Consider the following 26,047-nt stretch of genomic DNA (forward strand, 5'->3'; position numbering starts at 1 on the left):
TGGGTAGATAGCAAAAATTTTCTCCCATTCTGTAGGCTCCCTGTGTACTCTGATGATAGCTTCTTTTGCTGTGCAGAAGCTCTTTAGTTTAATTAGATCCCATTTGTCAATTCTGGGTTTTGTTGTAATTGCTTTTGGCATTTTTGTCATGAAGTCTTTGCCCAAGCTTATGTCCTTAATCGTATCGCCTATCGCCTAGGTTTTCTTCTAGGGTTTTTCTGGTTTTGGGTTTTACATTTAAGTCTTTAATCCATCTTGAGGAGGAAGGGGTCGTTTCAGTTTTTTTTTTTTTTTTTTTTTTTTTTTTTTGAGACAGAGTCTCGCTCTGTCGCCCAGGCTGGAATGCAGTAGTGGCGCGATCTCGGCTCACTGCAAGCTCCGCCTCCTGGGCTCACGCCATTCTCCTGCCTCAGCCTCCTGAGTAGCTGGGACTACAGGTGCCCGCCACCATGCCCCGCTAATTTTTTGTATTTTTAGTAGAGATGGGGTTTCACCATGTTAGCCAGGATGGTCTTGATCTTCTGACCTTGTGATCCACCCACCTCAGCCTCCCAAAGTGCTGGGATTACAGGCGTGAGCCACTGCGCCTGGCCCAGTTTCAGTTTTCTGCATATGGCTAGCCAGTCTTCCCAGTACCATTTATTAAATAAAGAATCCTTTCCCCATTGCTTTTGTCCCCTTTCTCGAAGATCAGATGGCTGTAGATGTGTGCTGTTATTTCTGAGGTCTCTGTTCTGTTCCATTGGTCTATATGTCTTTTTTGGTACCACTATCATGCTGTTTTGGTTACTGTAGCCTTGTAGTACAGTTTGAAGTCTGGTAGTATGATGTCTCCAGCTTTGTTCTTTTTGCTTAGTATGGTCTTGGCTATATGGGTTCTTTTTTGGTTCCACATAAAATTTAAAGTAGTTTTTTCGAATTCTATGAAGAATATCAATGGTACTTTGATGGGAATAGCATTGAATCTATAAATTACTTTGGGCAGTATGGCCATTTTCACAATATTGATTCTTCTTATCCATGAGGATGGAATGTTTTTCCATTTATTTGTGTCCTCTCTTTTTTTCTTGAGCAGCGTTTTATAGTTCCCCTTGAAAGGTTTTTCACATCCCTTGTTAGCTGTATTCCTAGGTATTTTATTCTCTTTGTAGCAATTGTGAATGGGGGTTCATTCATGACTTGGCTCTCTGCTTGTCTATTGTTGGTGTATAGGAATGCCTGTGATTTTTGCACATTGATTTTGTATCCTGAGACTTTTGTGTGCGTCCTTTAAAACAGCCAGCTATTTCTACATTCCCATGCAGTTCCCTCTTCGAAAATTACTTTTTATGTTTATAGAAGACAAATAATGATCTCACATTGGTACAGAACTTTGTAATTTACCTAGTACCTTTACACACATTATTAGCTCATATAGTTTCTCCTGGCCAACCAGCAAGGTTGTTCAGACAGGGATCATTATCTCCATTTTAGACATGAGGACACAGGATCAGGAGAGATGAGGTAGCACATCCATTCACATTCTCTACTGCTTCCTTAGAGAAACAAGCACCTGAACACATGTCTCTCAGCTCCAGGACACTCTGCTCTTCTGTGACCTTCATGGGAGGTTCTTGGTCACCTTCAAATAATTTTAGTAAGGAGCACAGTAGGCATTTAGGTCCCATTACTACACATGTGAGATTAACTGCTCTTCTCATTACCTGGGGCTCTAGTGGCCATGGATAAGGACAGACCACCTTGTCATAAAACAGAGACCCAGGTGATGGTGTTAAAGTCACGACCTTGCAAAAATGCTCACCACTAAGCTGCTATGGTAAGCTGTGGGTAAAAAACTAAAAACCAGCTGAAGGGAAGGAAGCCTGCTAATATTTTAGTCCTTGAAAGAGCTGCTGGATCTAGGCAATGTAATCTGTAGATAACTTCAAGTCTTGGGCTATGTCTTTCAAAGGATTACACAGTTGGCTTGACAATGAGAGTAAGAATGAATGAGAATAAAGTGAAAACATGGTTTTTTGTAACGCAAACCTGGTGTTATAGAAATGCAAAGACCATTTTAGAAATCTGTCAGGAATTTAACTGATGCTGGGGGTGGAGTTTGAGGCTGATAAATAGGACCCATGAAAAAAGTTCTAGTTTTAGCATTCTAGAAGCTGACTCCCTGTTGTATGGACACATGACTTCATTTTGCACTGGGATTTTCATTAAAAGAAACCTAGATTTAGAGTCAGGGATCTGGGTTGGATAGCTAGTTTGACCATTTCTTTGAAATGTCACCACGCATTATTCTCTGAGCATCAGGTTCCTATCTTCACACAGAGAGCTGGTTGGAGGGTTTAATGAAGAATGCATGAATCCTCCAAGACAAGCCAGGAAGAAAAGGCAGTCTTGTCTGGCAGTAAAACATATCATTTGCCATGAACATTGTTACAAAATACTATGTAGGTAAAAATGACTGTGGATCTTAAAGATGATGATTGTAAGCAAGAGAAACTAATTATGGAGAATCAAAGCTGTTGGGGGCTGATAGAATACAACTGACCATCCCACAGCATGATGTTACCATATTGCATATTGCTCTTGTGAGGACAGGGTATTTGGCTTTATTTGCTTCTGTATACTCAGTACTCAAAACAGTGCCTAAGTCCCTAGTATGCATTCATTTATTATTTACGAAAATAATGAACCTCTGGAGCTGGTCCCAGGAAACAGGAGAACCTGGAACCAGGACTTCCAAGTCAAAGTTAACCAAAATAGCTTCAGAAGATCCCCATGGGCTGCCTCCTCCATTTCTGTTGTCTTCACAGAGGTCACATTCTAATGGTCTGTTGAAGGAAAAACGTAATTGCCATGAGATTTGGGTGCTTCCCAGCATAGTACAAGGTGAGAAGTTAAGAACCTGCAGAGTCACAAGACTTCAGGGCTGGAAGAAGTCTTGGAGACACCTGAGTTGGTCCTTTTGAAGTGGATGAAGCTACAGCCCAGGAAGGCAAGTTTAATTGGATAGCAGCAAAGCCAGAACTCAGGACCAAGGAGTGGTAATGGAAACAAGATTTTTTTTTGATAAAATAAATACTGTGGCTTTGAAGGAGGTAAACAGCTCCCTATCAAGTTGTGTAAAGAGGCTGGGTTAAGTAACACCTCTGCCCAGGTTGGCAGGATGCAGAGCTGTCAGTGTTTAAACCTAAAGGCAGCTCCCAGGAGCTAGAGTCCCTTAATTCTTGGCAAAGTGGAATTTTCAGTGAGAGAAGAAAAACTCAAACACAGATAGAAAAGAAAAAAGAAAACCTCAGAAGGTTTTTCAGATACTAAACAGCTCTTCTTCAATAATAGGCTGGCAAAAGAACCACACATATTACATCTTCCAGAACAAACTCTCAGACTGGCTTTAAAAATTAGAAGAGAATGTGCTCCAGGCAAGATCCACTTTGGGTTTCATGAAATCCAGCTGGCTAGAAGGATTGTCAGACGCGCAGGAGAAATGTAGAAAACAGATGGGGTGTCTTCCTCTAATTTCAACATGGCCTTGGGAGGTTCTGCAGTTGGAGAGTGGCTTGGTGGTGTTGGTCCAAGCCCTGGGCAGTGGCCACGCTCCAGTTATACTGGAAGAGGCAGTGTTTTGGCAGAAACAGGTTGTGGGCACATCTGGCTGACACTAGAGTCTACACTAGGTAGTGCATGAAACCCCTTCCTTGCCAGTTAGCTCAGGATGGGATCAGCCTCCAGGGATCCAAATTGTGGTACCACCCAAAACTTCTGTCTTTTCCCTACCACCAGGCATTATAAGTCATAGGCTCTGCCAACAGCACTGAGCTGCACACCCATGCCAGGAGAGGAAACAGTGCCTTTTCTGGGCTGGGAAGTAACACTGGATGGAGACTGGGGGATATTCACACTCTCAGGGACTTCTCAGGGACAAGCCTCTGCAAAGGACAGGTCCCAAAGGTCTGGGGCTCCATGGGTATTAGAAGCCACTTCACGGCTGCAATTATGTGAGCTTTGTCCTCCCTCTCTAAACTCTGCTGTGGTGAGCTCCCAAAGGCTGGAAGGAGCTAGACTCATGTTGTCAGCAAGGGGGCAACAGGAAGTAAAACCAGGCAGCCCGCAGCCTGGTTCCTGGTCCTCTTAGATCACTCTATCTGCCTAAGAGTCTTCTTAGAATTAATAGTCCTCTGTGTGCATATTTCCATGAGTTTATATATTATTTATTTAAACAGATCTGGGTTTCTATATTCCTCTGGGCCATATGACAGGGATTTTCAGCAAACATAGTTTGGACGAAGGAAAAAGCAAAATCATGATGCTTCCCACTGGCAAAGTTTATCTTTGCGCTGCTATTGACGTAACATATACAGCACAGAGCAATTTTGATTTGGGGTCATTACCAACCTGCTCTACAAATTCATCTAAGGGTCTCCAGGGAACTCATGAGGCCACCTGGAAAAATAGAAGGCTGACCCCATACATGGCCGGTATGGGAGAAAGAGCCCTGGAGTTTTCCGGGCTACTGGAGTAACGGCCCACCATTCAAAACCCATGTACCTGGGAGCTTCATTGTCCTGGATTCTCCATCCTGCCCTGCCTCTTTAACTATGACCCTGGACAAGCCATTGAATCTTTCCAAACCTCAGTTCCCTCAGATGCAAACTGTGGTAACCTTACAGTGCCACGGTGAGGATGAAATGAGAGGGTAGATGTAGATCACTTGACAGGTTAAACAGGAAATCAGTGAATAACAGTTAGAGCTATCAGTACTAAAGCAGGGACAGAACTGATACATGGAAGCATTATTCTCACTGACCAAAGGGCCAGACAATGTCTCATTGACAGTTCCCATGGCCACATGTCACCACTGGAGGGGACACGGGAACGTGGCCACCTCAGGCATGAAAGTGGGTGAACCCAATGGTCGCTGTCACCTGACCTGATCCATCCTCTACTTTGGGGACGCAGTTGGTCTCTCTTCCTCCTGGAAATACTTTCTTCCTGTAGCTGCAGTGTTTCCACCTGGTCCTGCCCACCCTGGATGCTTCCTTTGGTCTCTGAGCCAGGTCTTCCTCTTCTGATTGCTCAACAAGGGAGTTGCTGCAGGCCCCCTCTTTCTTACATCCATGCCCCAAACCATCTCACCCAGCCTCGCAATGTTAAGTACCATCTGTATCCCGATGACTCCCAAACTCACATTCCCCTGACTTCTAGGCACACTCAGCATCTCCACTTGGATGTTCCAGCGGTATCTCTAGCACAGCACATCCAAACACAAACTCAGGACCCCCACCCCAGCCTGCTCTCTCTGAGCCCTCCCCATCCATTGGCAGCCTCACCTAGTCAGTTACTCAGGCCATGCTGGACTTCTGGCCTCTTCCCCTTCTCCAGATCGAATCCATCTGAACATTCTGCCGTTGCTTTCTTTAGGAGGCATCCGTGCTATCCCCGGCTCCAAGTCCCCAGATTCCCTCTCCTGGATGCCTGCATACAGCCCCCACTTTCCTCCTTACTCTTCCACAGTCCACTCTCCACAGAGCACCCAGGAGTTGTCAGATCGTGTCACCTCTCTGCCCAGCACCCTGCAATGGCTTCCCAGGTCCTTCTGCATAAAAGCTAAGATCAGCCCAATGGTCACCAAGACTCCACATGATCTACCATGGTGCCCCCATTCGTTCTGCTCCTCCCCCTCCCTCACTGGGTCCCAGCCATGGGCCTGCTCCCAGCTCATCAGGGCCAGCCTGCTCTAGCCCTAATAAGCCTCAGCCCTCGCTGTCCTGTCTGGAATGGTTTTCCTCCAGATAACCTCCCGGCTTGTCCATCACTCCCTTGATGTCTTTACACACATGCCAAAACCTCAGTAAGACCTGCCTCTCTGACACTAAAACTGTACTCCTCCCAACACTCCTATCCCCTGTCTTTTTTGCCACCAGCGAGCCACCACCTACTCTGCTTATATTGTTTACTGTCTCTCTCCCTCACTAGAATATGTAATCTGACTGGGAAGGGATTTTTCTCTACTCTGTTTGCTGCTGTATGCACAGCTCTTAAGCTAGCAGGTGGCATGCTGTGGAAGCTCGGGCTGAACCAGCACATGCCAGTCCCAGCTGGAAGTCACCCTCTGCTCCTCCCTCGTTCTCATTTGCCCACCGTCTCGGCATTTAGCTCCCTTTAGGTTTTCACTCCACGACGTGTCCATCTGGCTGCCCAAGCGTGAACATGGTTACTTCTCCACTAAGGGGAACAGAGGTGGAGGGAGAAGGCTGGAGGAGGAAGTCACCCTGCTCCTGGGGGAGGGGAGGGTTGCAGGAAGTCTCTCCAAAGGGCAGAAATACTAAGAGGACATCAGTGTCCATTTCCACACTTTCAGGTGCCGGAACAATATGCTCAGAAATCTCCTTCAACTTGACTATTTTCTAATCAAGACATTTATGTAGGCATGGCCTCAGTTTCCTCATCCCAGAATGGAAAAACAATGCCCCATCCATGGAGTTATTTCTTTTTTTTAATATGTGAGATTCTTTGGTAAATTCTAAAATTCTACATAAATAAGATAGCATCACAAAGTTTCCTGTACATACCTTGCTCTGATCCACGCTCTAAGTGCTAAACCCACATCCCACACTACCAGCTAAATTCACTGACATGGACTTCCCCTGATGCCTCAAAATCAAGGTGTCCAAACGTGACTTGTTTTCTCTCACCCCGCCCCACCCCACTTTTTCCATCCTGACTTTCTATCACAGCTGCCAGCTGTACGGACTTGAAATTTCAGAGTAATTGTTATCTCCTCTCTGTCCCTTATAAGGGCAATCCAACTATGCTCCAGATCTTTTTAGTACTGCTTCCGTGATGCTCCTCAAAGCTGTCTCCTCACCACATCTCCAACTTGGCCCACTTTCCCCAAATTTTGCCAGGAGCATTGCAACCGCTTTCGACGGGGACCTCTGCACCTGCAAGATGCTGCCCACTCCAACCTACCCAGTCACCGCACCCAGGGCTTTCTGCCAAAACCCAGAGCAGCCCCGCTACCCAAAGCTTTCACCCAGTTTGTCCATTACATGCAGAGTAAAACCTGAAAATTCACAGCCTTATCCAAAATCCCTCCCTTCCAGCTTCATCACCAACTACACACACCCTCACCACACCTGCACTGACTCTAAGGTAATGAAAACATAGCACAGCCCTAGACTGGTAATTACCCTATACACTTAGCCTCTCAGCCTTCCCTGCAGCCATTGCCTCCACCTAGAACACCGTGTTGAAGTCTTCGTTTTCCTTGAGGCACTCTGCGGTTCTGCATCCTCAAGGAGGCATTCCTAGATTGCTCCCAGGGAGAGTTCAGTTCTCCTCACACCTGGCCCCACTGCTCCCTCCTTCTCCCTCTGCCACACGTCTGCACATGGGATGACCCTCTGGGCTTGAGAAAATACTGGACAACATTTAACGCCAGCCTTTTCTTAGAGAACTCATTCTGGCCCCCTGTCTTGTCCAAACATTGCGAGAGCAGAGACCCGACACTAAGTGAAAAACACACGCGCAATGGTCCAAGAGTGAGGGCAGACTGAGTACCGCTACCAACAATGACAACCACGCATGGACGGCTTGGGCCTCAGTCCCCATGCCAATCCTGGGAGTGGACAGAACTGGCCTCCATTTACAGATACCTAGTGGGGCTCGAAAATTCCTGTCCACTTGGCCAGTATCACAGAGCTAGCGAGTGGCACAGTCCATGAAGAAACGCTCAGTCTTGCTCAAAAGATTGTGCTCTTCAACAAGGCAACTACAGTCAAAAGGATAAATGCTTGAGGTGATGGATGCCCTGTTGACCCTGATGTGATTATTATGCATTGTACGCCTGTTTCAAAATATCTCATGTACCCCATAAATATATATACCTACTATGTACCCACAAAACACTGTGCCCTTGGCCAGCTCTATGCCCCTCCCAGGAGTGAAGGTGACGAAGGCATCCCTAGGCACTGACCTCAGACATACCACACTTTACAGAGTATACAGTGAAATTCCCAAGAGGAAGACAGTCAAGGTCAGCGATCCATGAAATGATGCTCCCCAAACCTTTGCAGCCCTAAGGAGCATGAGGAGTTATTAGCGGAGCAATTGAGCTGCAAACTCAGCCCTCTTATTTGGGCTTTTGGGAAGTCTTTACTGTCAGGTGGATGTTTTTAACCAAACAAAACAGGCTCCCATTCCTGCTGTGCACTGGATAAGTTCCGAAAGGTTAACATTATTAACACTCTTTCTCCTCATGCTTTTCAAACTCTTTTTATACTGCTATTGTTTTTCTACTGAATCATGTCTTTGAAAAAACTCCTCCTGTTCAACTCCTTTAATTTTTTTCTCATTCAAGGCTCTATAGATGTCTTTTGTCTTTTCTCTTCCTTGCCCCTGGCTTTCCTTTGGGGCCCTGGAACCACTAAATAAAGCCTAAGCAGATACCAGAAATGCGTGCAGAACATTTCTTTAAAAGCATAGCAGACATTGGCAACATTGATGAAACATCCTCCCCTCCCTCCCCCGCTCCCTCCCTCACAGGGTGCGGCCCAAGCCCAGACAAGATGCCAGATGGTTGGCTGCTGCAGCTACAGGTGCATTTATGTAATTCTACAGCACACACATTCCAGTTAACAACAAAATGGGAACTCCATAGGTTAGCATCTGTTTTTCAGGTAATCCAACTGCTGAGTCAATGGTGGGCATCTCTCGTTTCCATGGTACCCATCTCAGTACATAATTCAGTAGTGTACTTGATAGCGTACTTAGAATGCAAGCACTAAGAGGTACCAGGAAGCATAGGCAAGGCATGGCTTGGGCTATGGAGAGGTGGGCACCACTCTCCTCTCTGCCATGGTGGGGCGAGACCTACAGCATGCTGCTCAACCCTCGAAGAGCCTCAGTTTCCTCATCTGTAAATCCGAGGTCCAAGAAAAGATGACCTGAAGACTCTTTTAGATCTACTGTGTCCCAAGTATTTTATCCCTCCAGTAGCTGGATCTAGGGCAGAGTTCTTCAAAGTTCATGTCAAGTTTCCAGAGTTCAACCAGCAGAAAAGACACCAGGTTTTTAATCTGTCTTAGATGGCACAGTAGTGGCTGTGTTACTGACTGCAGCTCTAGCATGCGATGTAATCATACAGGCCTGTGCCATCCCACCACCATCCTTCCCCACTGCAAAGCTTCTGCCAGAGGCTCTCCCCAAAGCAGGAAGTGTCCACTATGGATTCCCAGGATGAAATTTTCTTACTTTGTAAAGGTCTTTTCTCTTGGTATTCCGCTAAGGAAAGCATCAATTCATAATCTCAAGGCCACGAAAGGAGGGTAAAAAAAGACCAAACTATGTCTAACATGTAGCTTTTGAAAACTAACTAACCCTTTGGGGCATTTTGTGGGATAAAATACACAGAAAGAATCAACAGGAGGATGGCGTTCAATTATTCAAGGGAACGTCATTAAGGCAAACTTGGCTATGCTGGTAGGCACGTGGGTAGAGCCTGTGTTCAAGATAAATGCCCAATCCCCTTTGGGACTCCTATCACCAACTGTTACAAAAATGTAGCCGAGGACATTTTATTAGAGTAATAATGCAACTGTGGAAGCCAGACTGAGCTGCCGGCTGCAATTCTTAGCAGTTCCGAGGTAATTGACCTGTGGCCTTTTGGTTCACAGACTCTTCACCTGAGCCAAGAAGGTGCCTGATTGAATCATAGATCTTTTACCTCTCATAACATGAGACGGAAGAGTTCTATTAAAAATGTATGAAGGCAAGTGAACACGCCTCAGCTGCATTGGGAGCCCAGCTCCTGGGGCCAGAGGCCATTCTCCTTTCCTTTTAACAAAATCCTATGAAATAATTCATTTACACTGTGTCAGCTCAACTACATGTATGTGTTTGGGAAAAAAAATACAAGGAGGGGGAAAAAAAAAACAGTCGAAAATGTACTTTATCCCTGGGTTGTAGGAAAATGAATTATGCTTATTTTCCTGCTTGGCCTTTATTGTGTTTCCAAATTTTCTACAGAGAATATGTATTTCTTTATGAGAAAACAAACATTTTTCAAAAACAAATGTTCACATGGGTCTTTGCCCAGGCACTGACTACGTTTATGTAGGTAAAAGATGCAAAATGGAGAGTTTATATATGGCTACCTACGAAGCCTGGGAATAGTCTCTGTTTTGGTCCAGTGCAAACATCTTTAATCCCCAAAGGGGTCCTGCCGCTCATGCACACTCCAGGGCAGGAGCCTGGCTGGGAAGGCAAAACAATCCCTGACAGCTGTTCCCATCGCTAGGGACAAATCCTAAATTTGGCAACCTCTGGAAGTGAACAAGTTTCCTTTCTTTCCCCCAGGGTCAGAGACCTGGCATGGAAGTACAAGAGGCTGCGGAGTTTTTAAATAAACATTTTTCTCCCGAAGAAAGCCATCCAGTAATTACAGCAAACTTTCCCAGAAGAGATTCCATTTACCGCCTCTCTTTTAAGAAATTACTTGGCAACAGGATGTAATTTAATTAAAGTATTTACTTAAATGTATGCCCTCTGCGGCCTGAAGGAAACAGGATATTTTTCTAATCAACTGGCAGTTTTGGGGGTTGTTTGACCATGGGTCAGGGGTTTTCTCATGTTTAAACACACACACACACACACACACACACACATCTGAAACAAGAATGTCAAGATCTCCTAACTGATACGCCAGCAAAAAGCAAAACTCTCATTTCCAGATCTTACAAAGATTCTTGGGAATGCCAAACTTCTGGCATTCTCCACTTGGCTTTGAATAGAATGGAAAAACCCCTAATTGCAGTATCTTCTCCACAAAAATCAGAAGCAGTGATTTTATCGTGGAACAAAATCTACTTTGCTTTTTAAACCCAAGTCCTGATCATTCTAGCTTAAAACGATTATATTTGGGCTGTCTGAATATTGCATTAGGTCCCAAATCCCGATTGGATTGGCTGGGTTCTGGGTTAGACTGTCTCTCAGATCTGAGGGCTGGAATTTGTGTCTTTTCTCTCCTCATCTTTTCTCTCTGTATTTCTCTTTTATTAAAAATGTATCCCCAGGGCCTAGAACACTGGCTGTCTCATGCTGTCAGTGTTCAATAAACATCTGTAGAAAAAATACTTTTGCAGAGTGAAGCATGGTGGCGAACGTCCTGCAAATGCTGAGGGGCAGGAGCTGGTGCTATTCCTGGGGTCAGCAGACCAAGGCCCGACTGGAGGGCAGATTTTGGTGCTGTGGCTTCCCAAGGATGCTTATGGGGGCCTGGAGGCCTTGGATTTGGACTCAACCATCCCCTGGCTGGGGACTTCAAGGGAATCGTGGAAATTCCCAGAAGGCCCCCAGCCATTCTGGCACCATAATCACCTGACATACGACTGACCAGCCTCCCCCACTCTGCGTTGCCCTCTCTTCCTCCACAGGGGATTCTGGGCTTTGTTTCCCACATGGTGCTCAGAGGCACCCAGTATAAACAGCAGCACATAAGCAGAATGATGGGTTTTGTGCCCACTGCTAAGTCTCCGCAGATATTCTAGGGAAGATTCTCAATATGGTTTGTGCAGATTGAACAGAACGCTGTGAACAGAGGAGTCAGTGCAGGCTCTTAACTGTCCACACCCTTGTCTCAAATTCTACTCCTAAGCTTCCTCTTGCACATCTGTGCCTTACCTGAAAACTAAAATAAACTAAAAACTAAGCTGCAGACTTGTGCCCTTTGCAATGGCAGTTAAGGTTTCTGTCCATGGTGTGACAGATTATTTCGCATTGTCCTGTTTTCATGATCTATTCCTCCAGCCTGTGCCAACTGCTTAGTTTATGTGGTAAGTGTGTCTTTGTGTGTTCATTAGGGTCATGGATAAAAATGTTGAACAGCACAAAGCAAAGGGCACAGTCTTGTGGCACTCCACACCAGGGGTCTTTTCAGACCAATGTCAATCCTTTAACGCATGCATTGGGAGCAAACTGTGCAGCTTATAGACATCCTTAGAGGGCACTGCAGTGCTGTGGTCAAAGCACGGGTAAAGACGACAGAGAAACCGGGATGAGACTCCGCTTTGCTGCTGCTGGCTGTGTGACCTTGGGCAAGTTGCTAAATCTCTGAGCCTATTTGCTCATCCACAATATCAAAAAAAATGATGGTACCTTCTTTAAATGGCGAATTTGAGATTCATGTGGGACAAGGTATGTAAAGGCATTAGCCTGTGTCTTACACAAAGCTTCTCTCTCAATAAATAAAGCAATGTGGTGTTATTTAAAAAGTTCACAAGGATATTATAAGAAAATTTGTTCTATATCTCCAGGAAATCGCGTCTTTAGCATTTAATTGACACAATAGCAACCCTATCAAAAATGTAATGCATTATTTGGCTTTGCTTTTTTTTAGAGTTCATGACAACTTCCAGAGATCTATCAAAGCTCACCATCTGTTTAATAATCTACTCTTTTCTTCTTCTTTTTTTTTTTTTTTTTTGAGACAAATTCTCGCTCTGTCACCCATGCTGAAGTGCAATGGCATGATCTTGGCTCACTGCAACCTCCACCTCCTGGGTTCAAGTGATCCTCCTGCCTCAGCCTCCCAAGTAGCTGGGATTACAGGTGTGCACCACCACACCAAGCTAATTTATTGTATTTTTAGTAGAGATGGGGTTTCACCATGTTGGCCAGGCTGGTCTCGAACTCCTGACCTCACGTGATCCACCTGGTTGGCCTCCCAAAGTACTGAGATTACCGGTGTGAGCCACTGTGCCCGGCCATAATCTATGCTAGATATTTGATGGGAACGTTGTTACACTCTCTTATGAATTGTCCATTACTTTCAGAATCCATCTTTACCAGTGTAATGAAAACCATGATGATCATGGCCACCTCCTTTGCACATGTCCCTTTCCTTGTCCTGCATAGCTTTTTTATAAATAACTGGCTACAGACCTATGAACTCATATCCCCAAATGCTCTGAAGAAAATGGAAAGCAGAAATCATAGAACCCTTAGGGCCCCCTAGACTATTTTTTTTTAAATTACTATGGACTCTAGCTGCTTTGTAAACCTGTTTGTCCCACACTTTCCAATTTAAGGCATTCTACTCAGTGGGAAAAATCAAAATAAAATAGAAGCTGATGAGTTCTACTTGCTCTCAGGTATTTGTTAAACATACCATCACCCGCTCTGGTCATTTCTATCTCCTTAGGGAGAAACTTCTCATAGGCTGAGAGGAGGAACAGTCCATTAGACAAACACACACCTGCCTTCTCCATTCTTTCCTTCACTTTGCAGATGGAAAGCCAAGGCTCTTGTTTCTTGCCAAATCAAATTGGGAGGTCACGCCCAAGGCTATAGTTCTCCTGCTTGCCTTTCCTAATGACAGTTGAGGAGTTACCAGATGTAGAAACAGAGACCCGTGTCCACACTTGGTGACTTGTGGTGGACTAGGGCAGGGACACGGGCTTGGACACGGGCAGGGTAAAGAATTGCACCGAAGCCTCCCTGCTGCACACAGAGCACAGCTCTTGGAGATGCACTGACCTGGGGCAAAAGAAACAGGCCAAAGGACTGAGATATGTAAACAGTCAGTGCCAATAGCAGATCACTCTGGCTCAATAAAATGTCTTTATGAGGTAATTAGCAGTTCATAAAATCTGTTAAGTAACTTAGAAAGCCCTGTACCACTCTTCCAGCATCTCCACTGCTAAAGGACCCTTGGGAAACATTAACTCTTACTGTGATGAATCAAGCAGCATCAGCAAGGTAGATGGCAGCCACTCACAGCCAGAAGAATTCAAAACACTTCCTTCTGCCTTTGCTGACTGAGAAGAGAGTCCCAGATCATCCCAGTTTAACACTGAACTCATAGAGACAGCTATGGGAATGCTTGGGGAAGGAAAAGAATTGATCATAGCCTCATCTCAAGCCTCAGTTTGCTCGCATGTGGAATAGGATATACCTGCCTTGCAGAATTGTCGCAAATTAGAAAGGAAGAATGGAAAGTGCCTGGCCCAGCGCCTAGCATTCTCCAAAACAAGTGGATGCCACTGATACATTTACTAGCGGTAGTAGTAGCAGCACCAGCAGCAGAAGAAGTAGTAGTAGTAGTAGTAGTAGTAGTAGTAGCAGCAGCAGCAGCAGCAGCAGCAGCAGCAAGAGCAGCAGCATTAGTGTCATTGCTGTTGCTGCAATTAGCTTATGTGCCTACGGTGTTCCCCACACATTTCTCACAAGAACCCTATGAAGTATCATCCACAGCCTTAAAATAAGAACTTAAAAGTTAGGAGGGATTGGCTTGGCTTACCTTTGAGCCTGTATCCTTAAGTGCTTCTTGAATTTAAAAATCTGTTGCAAGTGAAAATATCACTCTTATAACACAAAACAAAAAATCCAAAAGAAAAATTTCTTAGAAGCAAAAAAAAAAAAAAAAAAAAAAAAAAAAGACAACCAAAGAAAAATAACTTCTACTAAACTATTACTAAGGAACAATAATCATTCTCTCTCAATATGCCATACCATGAGGATACGCCATTAAGGCGATGGGAGGATGGAAGGATGGGTAGATGGATAGATGCATGGATGGACGTACAGATGGATGGATGAACAGATGGATGGAAAGCTGGCTGGCTGACTGGACTGATGGATGGATGAACAGATGGAGGGATGAGTGGCAGGACAGATGGAGGGATGTATGGAGGGATGGATGGGAGGATGGATGGGTAGGTAGATGGATGGGTGTGTAGGTGGGTTGATGAATGGGAAGGCCTTTGCATTTGTGAGTTTCCTAATATTTTCTGGGGCATTCGTTCACTTCTTTCAAGTCTGTTCAAATGTCACCTTCTCAGAGAGGTTTTCTGTGGCCTACTTTTGTAAAACAGTACTTCATTCCCACTAATTCTCTAGCTTCTAATCCTGTTTTGCTTTGTGTAGATGTTATTTTTTTGTCTCTCTTATATTAGATGTAAGCAGCATGAAGATTTTGACTTTGCCTTTTGATAGCTGTATCCCCAGGACTGAGAGAGCAACTGGCACACAGAAGGCACAACAAACATCTGTTAGGCAGACAGATGAGTTGGTGGACGAATACATACACATGAACATCACACAAACACATGTCAATACATGGTAGCATAAATTCCACTTAAATACAGACTAATCATGAATTCCAAAACTGTCTAACTCACTATAAAAGCAAGTTGGACAGCATAGTATTTCCATAAACTTCTCACTGGACCCAAGGCTCAATTTCTTCTGAAGATTAAAGCCTGGGGGTTGGAATGAGAGTGAGAGAAGCCCTCTCCCTTTTTACTCCTCGGCCAGTCACTTCTATTTACCAAACTGTACTCTAGAAATGAACACACAGACTCCACTAAAAGAAAAAAACACAGATTAACTCTGCCCATGATATGTACAGAAGTCGTGATTGCATCAGTTTCTTTTGTTTTTTCATTAATGTTTTTCACTCACTCGGGAACAAGTCTGTGCTATGTCCACAGTTTTGCAACCTAGTGAATCCACAATAGGGAAAAGACGATTTAAATACTAAGTGCCACCCAGGCATGGTGGGGTGTTCTGGAAGCCCAAAAGACAGAGGAACCGGCGACCACATGGCCCAACTGATTCACTGGACTTGGCTCTGGATATAACACCAGGATATACAAGAAACCTATCCTTCTGCCACCACTATGAACTGGAAAAAAGGTATCTTAGCCCCATAAGACGGAGCTCAAAAGCCCTCTAGGTAAGGATCAATGGGATAAGGATCCAGCTCTTCAGAATGACTTGCTGTAGGAGGGTAAGATCTATCTCAACTTTTAAAGTTGTTTGTTTATGAAAAATCAGTCTTGGCCAGGCACAGTTGCTCATGCCTATAATCCCAGAACTTTGGGAGGCCAACGAGGGTGGATCACTTGAGGCCAGGAGTTCAAGATCAGCCTGGGCAACAGAGTGAAACTCCATCTCTACTAAAAATACAAAAATTACCTGGGTGTGGTGGCGTATGCCTGTAATCCCAGCTACTTGGGAGGCTGAGGCAGGAGAATCATTTGAACCCAGGAGGCAGAGGCTGCAGTGAGCTGGTCCCACCACTGCAATCAGCCTGGGGACACAGTGAGTGATACTCTGTCTCAAAATAAATAAATAAATAAATAAATAAAATTAAATAAAGAAAAAGAAAAAAATCAACCTCACTTTTTAATAACAATACGTTCTGAAAGCTCCAGTTTTCTTCTCATATAGAGTACCAAACAATGAAAAAGAAGAATTTTAAAAAATGCAATAAATTTCAATCCCATAGTCTTGAAAATATGACCAGGCTAGCTGTTTGGCACAAATATGGACATTTAGGATACAAATAGCTACTAGACTTTTCCTTGTATGTTCTGTAAAGAAAGGTGGATTCAGTTTAAGCTGAGGTTTATCCTTGTAAGGCTGTAGGGAAATATCAAGGAATCCTCGAGGTGGCTTTAGCATACTTAGCACCAAGCCCTTCTGCCACACTTGAAGAAGCTTAGACCTAAGTTCTGGCTGTGAGTCTTCCCTAGAGTTGTGTAACCTTGGAACAAGCCCCGCAATTTCTCTGCGCTTCCTCTCCTGTAAAGTGAACAGTTTTGCTGGCATAATCATCCACTCAGTTGATTCCATGACTTCTGGTTACAAAGTCACTCTGCTCTGACACCCAGAATCCCACGACTCCCTGACTGCAGGTAGCACTGCAGGCTTCCCAGCGCCCATGCCTTTTCTGCCTTTCTTCTTCCTGGGAAGCTTCTTGTCAACTCTTGAAGCCCTGGTGCAGATGTTAACTACTGTTTTGAGAAAGCATTCCCTAACCACCCATGCAGAGTTAGTCTCTCCCATTTTGTAAACATTTCTCATGTACCTATTATACCATTTATCAAAGCATCTTTTACCTGTATGTTTGCAGACCTGCTGTACCCCGTCAAGGCAAGAGACCTGTTTCAGAGAGGCAAAATGAGTAAACAGCTAATGGGTGAATTCGAAAACAAAAGAGCAAATTTGTTTAGCCTTCTGTCTTCTCTCATGGGTGTTTCGTAATAAGGCAGAAACAATGCATTTTGAGAAAATGACCACTCCTACAAGGCAAGAGCTTTTCCCTCCATCTGAGAGCTTCCTGCACTTTAAAGCAAGTGGGCGAAGGTCATAGATTTCCTTAATAGTTTCATTGGTGACTGCTTATGGGTGACTATTACACTAAACTATGACCCTTGGTCCTTACATGGTATCACTCAGCAGATCCTATGTAGAATGTTCACATGCACAGGTCTTAAAACATCTGTTTTTGTTCCTAAATATAATCAGTCGAATCCACATACTGTACCTAAGTCAGCAAGAAAAGTTATATATAGCTGGAGGCTAAAAATAATTTTGGAAAAAAAAGCAACTCTAAATATCCAACTTCCTCTGCTAAAATCTTGTCCTTTTAAAGTTGGGAATTTCTTGATATCAATCACTTGAATGTTACTGATGTTTTATCTCCCCCAAAAGGCTCATCAGGATTTCATGCCAACAGATGGGAACTCTGGTTTCAGACAGGATTTCCTGCCTCATCACTACACCTTCTGGCTGAACCTAGAGCCAAAGCAATAAAATGTATTGGCTTTGCCTTCCTGCCACTCCAGGCAGGTGTGACAATCTGACCACAAGTCAGCTTTGGCCTTTGCTTTCTGAAACCAGGGCTGCCACTCTATTAGGCTGGGTGGAACGACCAGGAAGGAGGCTCTGACACTCCTCTGCCTCCCACAGGCTCCCTCGGGCATCCCTAGCCCTGGGTTCTTGGTGTCCCTGGTGCTTGATTTGCACAGTCATCGTTACAATAAAAGTGTCTCGACTGTGTGTGTGAACATCTCTCACCACAGTGGAAGCTTCTTCAGGGTAAGGCTGTGTCTCATTCATTTTTGTGACCTTAATGCCTAGCATGTAATAAGAGCTAAGTAAGTCTCTCATGAATGATGAATGAAGACCAAGTCACCACGAAAACTATTAAGGAAATCTATGACCTTAGCCCACTTGCTTTAAGTGTAGGAAGTTCTCAGATGGAGGAAAACACTCTTATCTTGTAGGAGTGGTTGGTTTCTTAAAATGCATTGTTTCTGCCTTCTTGCAAAACGTCTGTGAGAGAAGACAGAAAGTGAAACAAATTAGTTATTTTGTTTATGAATTCACCCATCTGCTATTTACTGATTTTGTCTCTCTCTGAAACAGTCTTTTACTATCATGGGGTACAGTAGGTCTGCAAACATACAGTTCAAAGAAGGTTTGATACATGGTATGAGAGGTATATAAGAAATGTTTACAGAATGGGAGAGGCTAACTCTGCACGTTGGCTAGGGAATGCTTTCTTAAAACTACAGATGACATCTGCAGCAGGGATTCAGCAGGCCTTGTGCTGCACTATCAAGGGCATACTAAATCTGGGCCACCCAAAAATGTGAGGATGCGATGATGACAACAAGCACAGCCATACTGGTGATGATAGGGACAGCGGCTGCCATTTGTTGAGTACTGAGACATGTCTGGGAAAACCCATGTGATACCTTGCTTAATTCTCACTACAACCCTCAGAGGTAGGTATTATTGTCAGCATCTCCTCAATAGGCAAGAACTGTGGTTTGGAGAGAAGATGCAATTTACATGAGATCACATAACAGTGAAGCCAGGAATTTTACACTGTTACGAAATTCACTTCTGCATCAAATACCACAGAAATAAGGTAATGATTAAAAATATTTCTAAGTTGGCTTGGAAGAATATCTATCTTTGGAAAGTGTTGCACCATGCACTATACTACCTTCTGGATTGGCTAAACTCTCCACCACTGCCGACATGGATAAGCTATGGAAACAGGTCTCTTTAGAGCACTAATGTCAAAAGAAGCCAGTCAGCCTCATGGCACTGGCCTGACCCTCAGAGCCAGCTTTCTCTCTGTAGGGGAGTGTTGGGTGGTACGTGCACAGGGCCATCCCTCTTTCTGCCTATCCATCCTCCTCACTTCCTTAATCAACATGGCCCACACAGAATACAAATGGGAGTCAAGAGTGGCCACCGTGAAACTGTAGGAAAATGAAAATAAAAATTGATTGATTTTCAATGCTAGTTAGCCCAAAAACCTGGGATGTATTTTTTCACTTACCCAGGTTAGAGGTCAAGTGGGCCAGCCCACATGATTTCAGGAATTTAGTGTTTCTGCCAAATAAATTGGCCGAGATTAGACTATTAATCCACTGAGCTGACAGATTTCAGCATTGCTTCAAACCAGAGGATTCAGGACATAACAAAAGTGTGTGCTATGGGGAAAAATATAGGTGGGTGGATGGATGGATAGATGGATGGATGGATAGAGTACATATATACTGTACATATATATATAGTGTGTGTATATATAGTGTGTGTGTGTTTGTGCATATATATATATATACACACACACACATGCACACATAGCATATACACTGTTTGAACAAGTCTACTTGGCTGGTAAAAAACTTGAGGTACTCAGAGAGAGGCTCATATCCCAGATATGTAACAACTGAAAAAGGTCTGTCCCGATCTTGTAAATGGATCACATTCAGGGGAAGAGAATGGCCAACAGGCAGCAGTTCTTTAGAAGTGCCCTCTCTCAGCATTCTGTATCCATGTCTCTTCCCCCACATGGTTCCAAAAGCGTTGGGCTTTGATACAGTCCTCACTGCCCTGACATGAAGTCCCCTCTGACTCCCTTCTCCTCTTCCATATCTGGGCAGGTTGCCACCAAAACCCTGAGGTCTCTGCTATGGGGCACCCAACAGACAATAAGGCACCCAAGTGGAAAGGAGTCACCCCACAAGCAGCAAGGCTGCTGGGCTCTGTACATATCTAACACACACAGGGGCTGCAGTTCATCCTTGGGAAAAGGGACAAAGGCCTCCCTTTCCTGCCTGCCCGTGAAACTGGGTGATCAGCTAAAATCTAGAAATTAGAAAGGCTTCAAGAGGGGGGTTCTGTCATAGGACAATCATTCCCCATACCCCCAGATTTCTGCCCAGCAAACTCTTATCATCCCTCAAGATGCAGTTCAAGTTTCCTGCTGTACAAAGAGTGCTTCCAGCATGTGTCGTACCTTAAACACCATCAGCTCACCTGGGCCTAGGGCAGGACTTGGCCATGGCAGTGATTAACGAAGCTTATAAATAGGAAGAAGCCTCTGGGGGTGAAGGGGAAGGAAGTAACATTTACTGAACACTTAGCATTGAAGAGCTACATGCTTTGCCTTTACCTGATTTGATTTCCCCATGACTTTCATGAAATCAGTGCTCTCACTACCCCAAGTCACAGATGAGCAAACTGAGGCTTTGAGAAACACATCAAACAGAATACATAGGTTGCCCAGGGTCACAGAGCTGGTAAGTGGTAGAGCCAAGAGTCAGGCAGACAGTTTGACTCCAGAGCACCCTAAATCTCACACACAATCTCTGCCTGCACAAGTGAGAGGCAATGAGCAAAGTCACCTTGGCAGGCTGAAGGCAGCAACTGGCCAGCCCACACATGCTGCCATTAGGAACCGCATCAGCCCCTCCCAGGACGCTCACACCTGCCTCGTTAATGACGCACACACTCCTAGTTAAGACATAGAGTTCACAGCAACAGTTCAGCTGGAGCACTGTAAAAATAGCCTCCTGGGGGAAAAAAAGTCCCCATATGGCACCTTGTCCCAGGCCCAGCTCCAGGGGAGTGATGGCAGTGGCACCAGATGCTGCAGTCACATTATTGTAACTGAGGGTCACCCAGCTTGCACCTGGCAGCCACAGTGGCCAGGTTCTTAGGTTCACAGACTGGGAGGGCGACTGAAATGGGGAAGGCACTGGGGGGCATCTCTGCACTCCAACCTACCCCAGGATCCCCTCCGACACCATGTTCACCCACTCAGATGCAGCCCACAGGTGACACAGGCTCCCCACTCCTGGTGGCCCAACAGGTGCCAGTCCTCCCTCCTGCCTCACTTCTCCTTACCACAGCAGCCCCACCTTATCTGAGAGAGCTGAGGTCAGGCTGCCAGGAGGCTGGTGAGCTGACTGAATTAAACCTGGCTGTGAAATTCAGAGCTTCCAATCCCTGTGGAAGAGGAGTGGCAGCGTCACAAGGTGATAGCTGCCTGCTGCCACTTCTGACGCCATGAGAGATGCCGGTGGGGACATGGACGTAACATTGGTTAGGAGGGAGGGGAGACTGTGTTCTGTGGAGGTGTGACCACGTGAGGCTGAAGCACCCAAGGTCACTGCTCTGAACATCACCAGGGCCCCTGCTGGCCGTTGAGGACTACTGTGCACAGTAATGCAAGAATGGTGCTGACAGCAGCCCCTCACCAGGGAAACCCAAGTGTCTTGGCCAAGGCCACACTAAGACTTAGCCGCAGGGTTGCTAAAACCTAAGTCCCTGACGCTCACCCAGTTCCCTTCCAGCTATGCCTGCCCTGCACACCGCCCCAAGGCCTGGCCTCACATCTGTCTTCTTCAGCCCGTCCATCTCAGTCCCTTGCACTCGGGCACACATCAGCCACAGCCCAGCCCTGAACCACGTCATCACCTTCTCCGTTCCATCTCTGTGATCTCATCCCCGGCACCTCCCACCCATCCTCCTCCACTTATCAGCAGCTTGCCTGCTTCATCAAGAAGTTTCCCTCCGACCTCTCCAAACCTCCAACTGTTCAGAGCCTCCTGCCCTTCCATTTCTGCTAGTGTGATGGGCCCCTGTCTCACTCACCACTGCCTATGGCTCCAAGCCTCCACCCTGTCTGCGGACCAACTCCCACCACCCAAACAAGATCCCTGGCTGTCCAAGCATCCTGGGAGGTGTCATGTGCCCCTGGTGACTTCCCCATCCCTTTTCACTCATCCCTGTGAACTCCTGAGCCAATCTTCCACAAGAATCATTCCAGAATTTCTCCTCCCTAAATGTTCACACATGCCTTCTCCCACCCTCCCCTACCACCCACAGCCATTACCCTCTCATTGAACGTCCCTAAGAAGCAGTGGCTATTTTGTGTAAGCAACCCTGCTCCAGTCCTCTGTTCCCCTAAATATCTACCTCTACACTCATTTTCTTCCACCCCTGGATTTCAGAAGGGGAGCGCCATTGTGTCCAGCCCTTCCCTTCCTTTTCCAGAACATGCTTCACAAACCGCCTCTTCTCTTTCCCATGTGTTCAACACTAGGTCCTTTCCTGTCAGGGAACATAATTTGGTTTCACTCACAGCTTTTTAAGTTTATATAAGGATCCCTGCTTCCTTTTGCTACTTAGATGTTTTCAATGCCACCTGCTCTTTCCCTACCCCCTCAATCCCAGCTCCTCCAACTCTATGGAAACAACATTCTTAAAGATCATCTGCACCTTTGAGGGATCAGTTCCAGTAACCAGATCTTAACCCCCATTCTCCCTAATCTCCCTGCAGCAGCTGAAGCTGCTAATGTTTGATGTCTTCTTTCGGCTCTTTCTCCTTTGCAAACGGTACCTAGTCGCTTTTTATGGTGCCTCTTAACCTTGGAGTCCTCCTTTATCTGTTCACTTTCCTTCTTCAGCCCATCAAAAGTGGGTGTTGAGCAGCTGATCCTCTGTACCCTTTTCTTCTCCTCTCTTTGAAGGAAGTGGTCTCCCTTGTGACTTCTAGAGAGATCCACACTACAGAGAAAATTTTCAAATGTGCGATCAAGCCCTAGTCTTTATCTTAACCCCACATAACTCACTTTGAGATGTAAGCATTTGGATTCTCATTGCCACCTCAAATCCACAGGCCCGAAGTTCATCTTCCATCCTCCCCCAGTCTTTCCCTCCTCCTCCTTTTATGACTGTGACCATCTGTCACTCACTCCGTCTTTGTGGTCTTTTTCCTCATGTCCCATCCACTCTGGCTTTGATAACTCTCTGGAACTCATTCTCTCTCCTCCGTTTCACAGTCAGTATCCTGGTTCAGCCCCTTATTAACTCATTCTTTAAGTCATGCAATAGTCTTTCACACTAGTCTGTCTGCTTCCCATCTCTTTGTCCCGTGCTGCACACTACCTCCATGTGAACTTACAAGGGCCATAGAGATTGCCACTGCCTAGATCCCAAGGGATCAGGACCAGATTCCTTCCTTTAGCCTTCAAAGCCTTCTTCAGGCCGGGCACAGTGGCTCATGTCTGTAATCCCAGCTGAGTTGGGGGATTGTTTGAGGCCAGGAGTTCAAGATCAACCTAGTAAACACAGTGAGATCTCTCTACAAAAAAATGTTTAATATACATTAGTTTATATCAAATACTATATATATATACACACACACACAACAAATCTGCAACATCGAGACCTGGTTTGCTATCTCCCAGCCTTACATCTTCGGGCCTTTTCCACATCATCTTCCTGCCCAGGATGTCTAACTCTCTTCTTGGGGTTTGATAAAACCCTATAATGTCTAGCAGAAATTTCATCTCCTCCTTGGAGCGCCTGATCCTGAAATCCTTTCTGCCCACTCTTTAATCCTCTGAGGAGTGTCTCTGTAATTCATTTGGTAATCATTCATGGACCAAACCATTTGTACCTTATCTTAAATTTCCATTTCATATTTTTCTTATGTCTTCTTTTTCCAGCTATCTGCTCCTGTCTTCACCAGTTCTTGGCCCCTGTTTCTGAAGCCATGTCCTTATAAGCTCGGGCCTTCCTGATTGAGCAAATGGGGTCAGAGCCTGGGCCCCACAAGCAAGCAGGGACTGGACCAGTCTTATCACCACTAATGCTTGGGCAATGCCCCCAACAGTTACCCTTAGCAGCCTGTTCACACCCCACCCTCACTGCCATGTGTAAACTCTAGGTTCTGGCCATCTTCTTGCTTGCTTAGTGTTCTGCCTCTCCCTTGGGAGTGAAAGCTGTCCTGAACCCAATACGGTTTGGCTGTGTCCTCACCCAAATATCATCTCGAAATGTAATCCCCATGTGTCAAGGGAGAGACCTGGGTAGGAGGTGATTGGATCACGGGGGCGGTTTCCCCCGTGCTGTTCTCGTGATAGTGAGGGGAGTTCTCACGAGATCTCATGGTTTAGAAGTGGTAGCTTCCCCTGGGCTTTTCTCTCCTTCTGCTGCCTTGTGAAGAAGGTACTTGCTTATTCTTTGCCTTCTGACACAATTGCAAGTTTCCTGAAGCCTCCCCAGCCATGTGGAACTGTGAGTCAATTAAACCTCTTTCCTTTATAAATTACCCAGTCTCACATAGTATCTTCACAGCAGTGTGAAAATGGACTAATACACATGCCAACAGGAACTATGGAAAGCTTCTGGCATTAAATGTGCCAAGGTGCTTACTCCCATGCCTAGCTCTTGCATGTCCAAGCCCCCAAGGATGGACCTTGCTCATCAGTAAGACATCACTCCAAAGAGCTCTCCCACCTGGAACTAGAAATGGTGGCTCACCTGGTTCCCAGTATTTCTCTGCTGTCCAAGCCTTCTGAAAGCCATGCCTTAAGCTTAGCCATGGCACCAAGACAGAATGCATCAGCCTTTTGGGGGACTGCAAACCAAGACAGTGGAGCTTTTCCCCTTAGGAAGGACTTACACTCACAGCTAGCTCAGTTCCCTCCACATCAGGTCCAGCCCTGATCCTTCTTACTTTTCTCCTCCACCTCCCTCAATGCCTAGTCTGTCTCCTCACCAAGCCATGATGCTGAATTCCCAGAATGCTTGGAGCCTGAAAACCTCCCACCCTTCTAGGACAATATCCTCAAAGGGCCCCTTTTCCCTCACCACTTCCACCATGTAGCCTGGCAGACTAGGCACCCAATAAATGTTGTGTAAGCAATAAAGGTTGTTAATTTGATTTTTAAAGGGAAGTGTTTCAGTGGACAAGTAGAGGAGGAAGAGGTGGGTCTTTTGTGACCAGGAAGGAGGAGAGGGCAGGTTTGCATTCCCCTACTGCTTTTTAGCCATTAGGCCCCTTTTTCTGAGTAGTGTTTAAATGCTGGCTCATTTCCTGTGTTTGCAAAGCCCATGGCAAGTATAGTTTGGTGCCCATAATAGCAATAAATTATGACTGTAATTGAAAATACAGGCCTAGAAGGAAACCCTAATCATGGGGCATTCTCACTCCTGCAGCCCTCCGAAGAGTGCCAGTTTTCTTTCCATCTCTTTCTTTGCCTCTCTGCCACCCACGCTTCACATCTGTGCCCAGGTATCTGGCTTGAACCGGAGTTGCACTTAAAAGAGCCGCAGGTGGCCCACTGCCCCCACGGCCCAGTGAACTGTGATCTAGGTGAGATGCCCGCCAGGCTTCTGCATTTCCTTTTCCTTGGGAGGAAACAAAGGTACTGATTTTCCTCCATGTATTTCTCCCCTGCCAAGGTGCCCGCTCAGACAAAGGAAAATGGGCTCAGGTTTAAACTTTAGCCTGGATCTGGGGAGATAAAGAGCCTTAGCATTGTTCGCTGGGGGTAAGATTGTGCCCTCCTGGTCCAGAAAAGATAGGGGTGGGAGTGACCAAGCGAGGGAAGGTCACCTATTTTTGGTGAAAACCTACTGTATGCTCAGCCTTTTACATAGAGAAACCTGCTTGATTTCTGCCTGGCCTCTGTCACCTATTAGGTAAGCATATTCTTAAGCAATTTGACAAGGTGAGAAACTGAGGCTCAGGGAGGTTCAGCATCTTGTCCAGTCACTGAACTGCATGGCGCAGGTCCAGGAATTAAACCCCATGTGCCTGACTTAAAGTGCAAATCCTTCCCCAACATACCCTGCCAGCAGGACCTCTAAAGGGCCTTTTAGATGCCATGATTTTATGAAGGGTCTATAGCTCAGTTGGATTTAAAAACAAGAAAGAGCGTTTGATTGTGAGTGGCATTTTCTGTATCACTGAAAAATGCCTATTTGTCTATTCTTAATACTTTAAGTCATCAGCTGACAAGTTTAACTTAACTCGGCAGGTGGCTGGGGCACCTTCTTTAAAAGCTCCCTGTGCTGCGCTCCTCAGGCACATCAGACCACAGGAACAAATCTCATGTCACCTTTTGCCACAATGGGGTCACCCGTTGTGACCACATCAGTCCACAGG

At 45.6% G+C, this 26,047-nt stretch overlaps 1 protein-coding gene and 1 long non-coding RNA gene across 5 annotated transcripts in view; both read right to left on the reverse strand.

The window, feature by feature from the left end:
* SLCO3A1 (solute carrier organic anion transporter family member 3A1) overlaps positions 1-26,047 on the reverse strand; it is a 324,947-nt gene that overhangs the window by 130,766 nt on the left and 168,134 nt on the right. The gene's annotated exons all lie outside the window — the stretch shown is intronic.
* The window catches only part of LOC126959099 (uncharacterized), a 48,751-nt gene continuing 23,542 nt past the window's right edge, over positions 839-26,047 (reverse strand). The window contains exon 2 of the long non-coding RNA XR_007727477.1: positions 839-26,000. This is a non-coding gene — a long non-coding RNA (uncharacterized LOC126959099). The remainder of the gene's footprint in view (positions 26,001-26,047) is intronic.

The sequence above is a fragment of the Macaca thibetana genome, chromosome 7 (genome assembly GCF_024542745.1).
Source record: "Macaca thibetana thibetana isolate TM-01 chromosome 7, ASM2454274v1, whole genome shotgun sequence".
Lineage (NCBI taxonomy): Eukaryota > Metazoa > Chordata > Mammalia > Primates > Cercopithecidae > Macaca > Macaca thibetana.